This window comes from Mustela nigripes, chromosome 18 (assembly GCF_022355385.1).
Source record: "Mustela nigripes isolate SB6536 chromosome 18, MUSNIG.SB6536, whole genome shotgun sequence".
Taxonomy (NCBI): Eukaryota; Metazoa; Chordata; class Mammalia; order Carnivora; family Mustelidae; genus Mustela; species Mustela nigripes.
The window spans coordinates 37,730,554-37,737,571 of record NC_081574.1 but is presented as its reverse complement, the minus strand read 5'-3'; positions in this window follow the sequence as shown (position 1 = coordinate 37,737,571).

Below are 7,018 nucleotides of genomic sequence, written 5' to 3'. Positions count from 1 at the left end.
GAGGGAAGCAGGCTCCCCACTGAGCAGAGAGCCCGATGCGGGACTCGATCCCAGGACCCTGAGATCATGACCCGAGCCGAAGGCAGCGGCTTAACCCACTGAGCCACCCAGGCGCCCCTAAACCACTCTTTTCTTGAAATGATTTGTTTTTAATTGGCTCTAAGATAGCACATGCTCTGCGTTTTCCTTCTTCCTTCATACCCACTCCTTAAGTTTTTTTCTGCATGTTTGTGCTGGTTCTTGGCTCCTCCTCCACTCTCCAGCCTTTCTGGGAAAGTGCCTCGGGCTTTGCTGCTCTAACTGGCTTTCCCACTCTGTCCAGTTTCACCTTTTAAAATGCCATGCCAGCTTGAAGACTCCCAGATTTGTATTTCTAGCCCTGACCTCTACCTTGAGTTCTATTCTCATATATCAAACTGCCTGCTGGCTGTCTGTAGTTGTCCAGAGTAAGCATCTCACTAATAAATTTCCTAAAGAACTCTTGATTTTTGCCCCACTAACTTCTCTTTAGCTTTTTCCCAACTCAATTAATGACATTTTAATCCACCCTGCCATCAGGTCAAAACCCTAGGAGCCATTCTTAATGACTCTTTTCACACCCAACATCCAATCTGTCAAGTTTTGTCTGTTCTGTCTCCAGAATCCATTCTCTGAATTGTTCTCACCCACTCTACTGCCACTACCCTAGTCCAATCTACTATGATCTCACTCCCTGATTGCTGCCGTAGCCTCCTCAGTGGGCTTCCTGGTTCTGCTCTTGTCCCCTACAGGCCATTCTCCAAATAGGAGAAAAGTCGTCTTTTAAAAACATCTATCAGGGGTGCCTGGGTAGTTTAGTTGGTTAGGCGTCTGCCTTTGGCCCAGGTCATGATCCCCAGGGTCCTGGGATCCAGCCCCACATCCGGCTCCCTGCTCTGAGGAGAGCCTGCTTCTCCCTCTCCCCCTGCCTGCTACTCTGCCTACTTGTGCTCTCTCTCCTGTCAAATAAATAAATAAAATCTTTAAAAATATATATTAAAAAATGTGTATACACACACCATTCATTTACTTAAATATACTTTCATTGCACTTAGAATGAATTCCAAATCCCTTCCAATGGCCTAATATGATCTATCTCCTTCTACCTCTCCTAATTGAGTTCTCACCACTTTTCCCTTTGTCAGTGCACTTGTATTGTTATGTAGCACACACATGTACCTGCTTCAGAGCTCTTTTCTCATTGTTCAGGGCTCTGCCTGGCTGCCTTCCCATCGTTCAAGTCTCAGCCACGTGGTCATATCCTTGTCACATTCCTGAGCAGCCCCCATGCCCTATTACTGTGGAACTACTCCATTCCATGAAAATTATTTGGAACGTACGCATGTGTTACTTGCCTATTATCTACTCCCTGCTCTGTTTTTCCTCCCCTGATGTGGTCTGTAAGCTCCAACAGAGTAGGGACTTAATTTTTGTTTGCCACAGAATAGGGGCTCAGCAAATACGTCATGAATGAATATCCTAAATTGCCATTTTGCTGAAGTATAAATACTTTAAATTAGAGAGGATATTGACACATCATGATGTAAAGTGGCTAACTGCCCAGGTTGGCTGGAACTGAGGGGCTCCTGGGATACAGAACTTTTAGGGCCAAAACCAAGACAAGTTGGTCTACCCTTAGATGTGCACCCTTAGATATGTCACTAACAAAACTTAAGTTGGAAAACAACACTGAGTACTGTTTAAGGGCTCCTAACTGGTTAACATTTTTTCTTAGTAAACATTTATTGAATGAGATTGAGCATAGTAGAGGAAAAGGAGTAAGAATGATGAAAGATACATTAAGCAACACTACCTATTGTGAAAACTGGAAAGATTCCATGTAATACAAGGGAGTAAGCCAAACTGGTTGCGGGGTAAAGCTGGATGGAATAAATCAAGTGATAACAGACCTCAAATTTCCACGAGAATAATGTTTTGGCTTTGACAAAAAAAAAACCTCAAGAGACCAGGGGCGCCTGGGTTTGGCTGCCAAAGTGTCTGCCTTTGGCTTGGGTCATGATCCCAGAGTCCTGGGATCAAGCCTCGCATTGGGCTCCCTGCTCTGCAGGAAGCCTGCTTCTCGCTCTCCCACTCCCCCTGCTTGTGTTCCCTCTCTTGCTATGTCTCTCTCTGTTAAATAAATAAAATCTTAAAAAAAAAAAAAAAAGGAATCCATTCTCCGCTTTAGAACCTACAAGTCTGTGTACTCTGAGGAAAATGAAAAGTAAGAACTGAGTTGGGCGATCAGATTTTTGAAATATAAACTGTCAGTTTCCTCCTTCCTTCTACCCATCCCAAGCAAAAAATTTTACTTGTTTCACTTCCTCAGCATAAAGTGACAGAGCTAAACAAAAAAATAATAAAATAATAATAAAAGATAAAACACACACACAAAAGAAGAGACAGCTGAAAGCCCCTAGTCTCTCATTTCAGGATTCCAAAAGCCTAAACCCTTTAAAGTGATAATGTTAGGTACTTCTGACAAAATATGTGTGAGCTAGCAGTGCTCATTCAACCAACAAACATTTATTGAACACCCACTAAGAGCCCTACCCAGCCGTGGGTGCCGTATATATAGCAATGAACGGACCAAGTCCCATCTCGTGGAGCTTTTTAATGGATGTATAGAGGGACAAACAAATACATCAGGTGGTGACAATGGCATAAAAACAAGTCAAGATAACAGAGTTACAGGGACAACTCCCTGGGTGGCGGGGTAGGAGATGGGTACCAGTATAGAGGATGTCCTGATAAGGCTGCATATGCGAGATGTAAGTGGAGAGGAAAGAAGCCACGAGGCTCCCTGGGGGAGAGAGTGATCCAGACAGAGGACGATGTTCGATGTTCGTGTCAACTCTGAGGCTAAAAAGTTCTAGGCAAATGCGTACAATTTATGTGGCCATTCCAACAAATGGTGATACCAACAAAACCTCATCTGAAATAAAGTCATTTTTGTTCAATTCCTTTCGTTAAGCGAGGAAGGTAGTGCAGGTGGGCCCAGATGAGCAAGGATGAGAGAGGCAGGTGATGGTCCCAAGGAGCACAGAGCATGCCCAGTGGACAGAGAAGGGACCAGACCAGTAGTAGCAAAGTGAGCAGAAGGTGATGCTGAAGGAAACGGGAAACATTCAGGTTCTGGATATATTCTGAAGGTTGAACCAGCAGGACTCATTGGATAAATTGGATGTGGGGTGTGGAAAAAAGAGTAGGCAGGGTGAGTCCGTGGTTATTTAACTGAGTAACCAAGAACAGAGCTGTCGTTTAAGGCGTTAGGAAGACCGCAAAGAACAAGTTTGGGAGGGAAAAATTAGGAGTTGACTTTTGGAATGTGAGATGCATATCTAGTTGACAATCCTGAAGAGACAGTGGATATATTATCCTGGGGTTCAAGAGAGATCTGAGCTGGAGGTATAGATTTTGTTTTTGTTTTTTTTTTAAGATTTTATTTATTTCACAGAGAGAGAGAGCACACGAACATAAGCAGGGGGAGCAGAAGGCAGAGGGAGAGGGAGAAGCAGGCTGATGGATGCGGGGCTTCATCCCAGGGCCCTTAACCACTGAGCCACCCAGGCGCCCCTGGCAGTATAATTTTGAAACCATCAGCATCCGCATGGTATTTAAAACCATGAGGCAGGAATAAATTGCTTTTAAGGAGTAAGGCTAGATTAGAGAACTCCTTGTATGTGTGTGTGTGTGTGTGTGTGTGTGTGTGTGTGTGTGTGTGTGTAGTGGGAAGGGGGAGATGGGGGTGCAGCTAGTTCAGAGGTCAGGGAGAGGTCACAGAATCAGCTCAGAAATAGGAAGAGCCACCCGTGAGGATGAACAGGATGAGGTTAGGCGAGGCATGTAAAAAAAAAAAACTTTTCACAGAGAAGAAAGAGTAGGGTATATATTAGGAAAATTGAGCACCGCATAGAAGTTGGTGGAGTACAAGGTTAGAAATGAAGGTGAGTGTCTGCTGGACTGAGGAGATCAGACATTAGTCTTTGGTGCTGGAGAGTCCCAGAGGGTTTCAAGCAGCCAAATGACATTTTCCAATTTTCACTCTAACAGCGCTGTAGAGGATGAATTCTTGTTAAGTGGGAGATGTTAGAATCAGGGAGACTGTTTAAGAACCTAAGGCAGGAGAGTGTGAGAGGAAAATGTGTTTTTTTTTTTGTTTTTTGTTTTTTAAATTAAGAGGTGAAGAATAGGCAGGTCTTGGAGGAGAGGAGTGAGGACAAGTCTAGCATGGTCACTCATCTCTGCCTGTAGCACTTGGTGGATGGCAGTGTTGTCACCTGAGCTCATAGTGATACAAATGACAGGTTTGGGGGATGGGAAGAGAATCAGTTCCGTATTTTTGAGGTATTTAGGTATGTTTACCACAAAGGTAAAGCTACATATTTGAAGGCTAGGGATATAGATATAGCCATCAACATAAACATGATAGGTAAGGCCATGAGCATCAGCCATGGAAAAAGTCAGCACTTCCATTCAGTTTCATAGAAGACATATTCTATTTTGCATGCCCATCAGGAAAGCATAGGGTCATTTCAGATATGAAAATAAATGTAAACATCTCAAATAAAATATTAAGTAATTGAATTTTAAAATGTTTTTATTTTTAATTTAATATAATTTAATTTTAGAGCAAGAGAGACTATAGTGGGGGGAGGGGCAGAGGGAAAGGGAGAGAGAGAGAATCTTAAGCAGGCTCCACACCCAGTTCGATCTCACCACCTGAGCTGAAATTAAGAGTTGGACACTTAACAGACTGAACTACCCAGGTGCCCCTGGATGACTGAATTTAAAAACAATTATAGAGCAATGAAACCATTCTGTATGATACTATCTATAATGATGGATACATGTCATTATAAATTTGTCCAAATCCATAGAATGTACAACACAAAGCTGAACTCTAATGTGAACTATGGACTCTGGATGATGATCATGTGTCAATGTAGGCTCATCAGGTGTCAATAATGCATCATTCTGCTGGGGGATATGGATGGTGGGGGTGGATATGAACTTGTGAGCGCATGGGGTGTATGGGAAATCTCTGTACCTTCTACTCAATTTTACTGTGGTCCTAAAACTGCTTTGTTTGTCTTTTTAAGATTTTATTTATTTATTTGACAGAGAGAGAGGGAACCCAAGGAGAATGAGTGGGAGAGGAAGAAACAGGCTTCCGGCCGAGTGGGGATCCCAATGCTGGGCTCAATCCCAGGACTCTGGGATCATGACCTGAGCCAAAGGCAGAGGCTTAATGACTGAGCCACCCAGGTGCCCCCTAAATCCGCTTAAAAAAAAATAAAGTCTATTGGGGCACATGGGTGGCTCAGTTGGTTAAGCGTCTGTCTTTGACTCAGGTCATGATCCCAGGGTCCTGGGATCAAACCCCTGGGATCAAGTCCTGCGTCGGGCTCCTTGCTCAGCAGGGAGTTGGCTTCTCCCTTTCCCTCTGCTCCTCACCCCTGCTTATTCTCTCTTTTCCTATCTCTCTCAAATAAATGAATAAAATCTTTAAAAAAATAAAGTTTGGGACGCCTGGGTGGCTCAGTTGGTTGGACGACTGCCTTCGGCTCAGGTCATGATCCCGGAGTCCTGGGATCGAGTCCCGCATCAGGCTCCCAGCTCCACGGGGAGTCTGCTTCTCTCTCTGACCTTCTCCTTGCTCATGTTCTCTCTCACTGTCTCTCTCTCAAATAAATAAATAAAAAATCTTAAAAAAAATAAAGTTTATTTAAAAAATCATGAGCATTTAGAGTTTATTCTATCAATGCAAGAACAGTTTAACTTCAGGAAAATCTAAAAGGATTCCTCACAGTAACAGGAGAAAGGAAAAAATATATCACATTATCTCAGTATACAAATAAAAAGGCATTTGACAAGTTCAAACCAATTTGTAATTTGATTTGACTTGATTTTTTATTTTATTATTTTTTTAAGATTTTATTTATTTGTCAGAGACAGAGGAAGAGAGAGTGCGCAAGCACAGGCAGACAGAGAGGCAGGCAGAGGCAGAGGGAGAAGCAGGCTCCCTGCCGAGCAAGGAGCCGGATGTGGGACTCGATCCCAGGACCCTGGGATCATGACCTGAGCCGAAGGCAGCTGCTTAACCAACTGAGCCACCCAGGCGTCCCTGACTTGATTTTTTAAAAAGTAATCTCTACACTCAACGTGGGACTTGAACTCATGACCTGGGGGTCAAGAGTCACACGCTCTTTCAAATGACCCAGCCAGGTGTCCCCCAATTTGTATTTTTTAGGGCTCAGGAAACTGAATAGTAGAAAATATCCTTTACTTCATAAAGATGCTGCCAGAAGCCCACAGGAAACATAATTTTTGTCAGAGGGGGGTGCCTGGGTGATTCATTTCATTAAGCCTCTGCCTTCTGCTCAGGTCATGATACCAGGGTCCTGGGATCCAGCCCCATCTCTGGCTCCGTGCTCAGCAGGGAACCTGCTTCTCCCTCTCCTTTTGCCCCTCCCCTTGCTCAGGCTCTCTCTCTCTCTCTCTCTTTCTTCAAATAAATAAATCTTTAAAAAGTTTTTTTGACAGAGAAACTTTAGTCTCAAAAGAAAGCAAGGATGTCTGCTATTAACACAATTGTGCAAACAGTAAAGGCATTAGTATTAGAAATGACAAAACCATAATTATGTGCAGCAGAGTAACTCATACAGGCAGTGCAATAGAATCAAGATAAACTGTTGGAACTAATAGATGTTCAGTAAGGTTCCCAGACACATGATTGACTTACAAACATTAATTCTTCTCTACCAGTAACAACCAGTGAAAAAGAAACTGTAGAGATAAAACATATTGAAACAATGACTTAAGGGACGCCTGGGTGGCTCAGTTGGTTGGACGACTGCCTTCGACTCAGGTCATGATCCTGGAGTCTCGGGATCGAGTCCCGCATCGGACTCCCAGCTCCATGGGGAGTCTGCTTCTCTCTCTGACCTTCTCCTCGTTCATGCTCTCTCTCACTATCTCTCTCTCAAGTAAATAAATA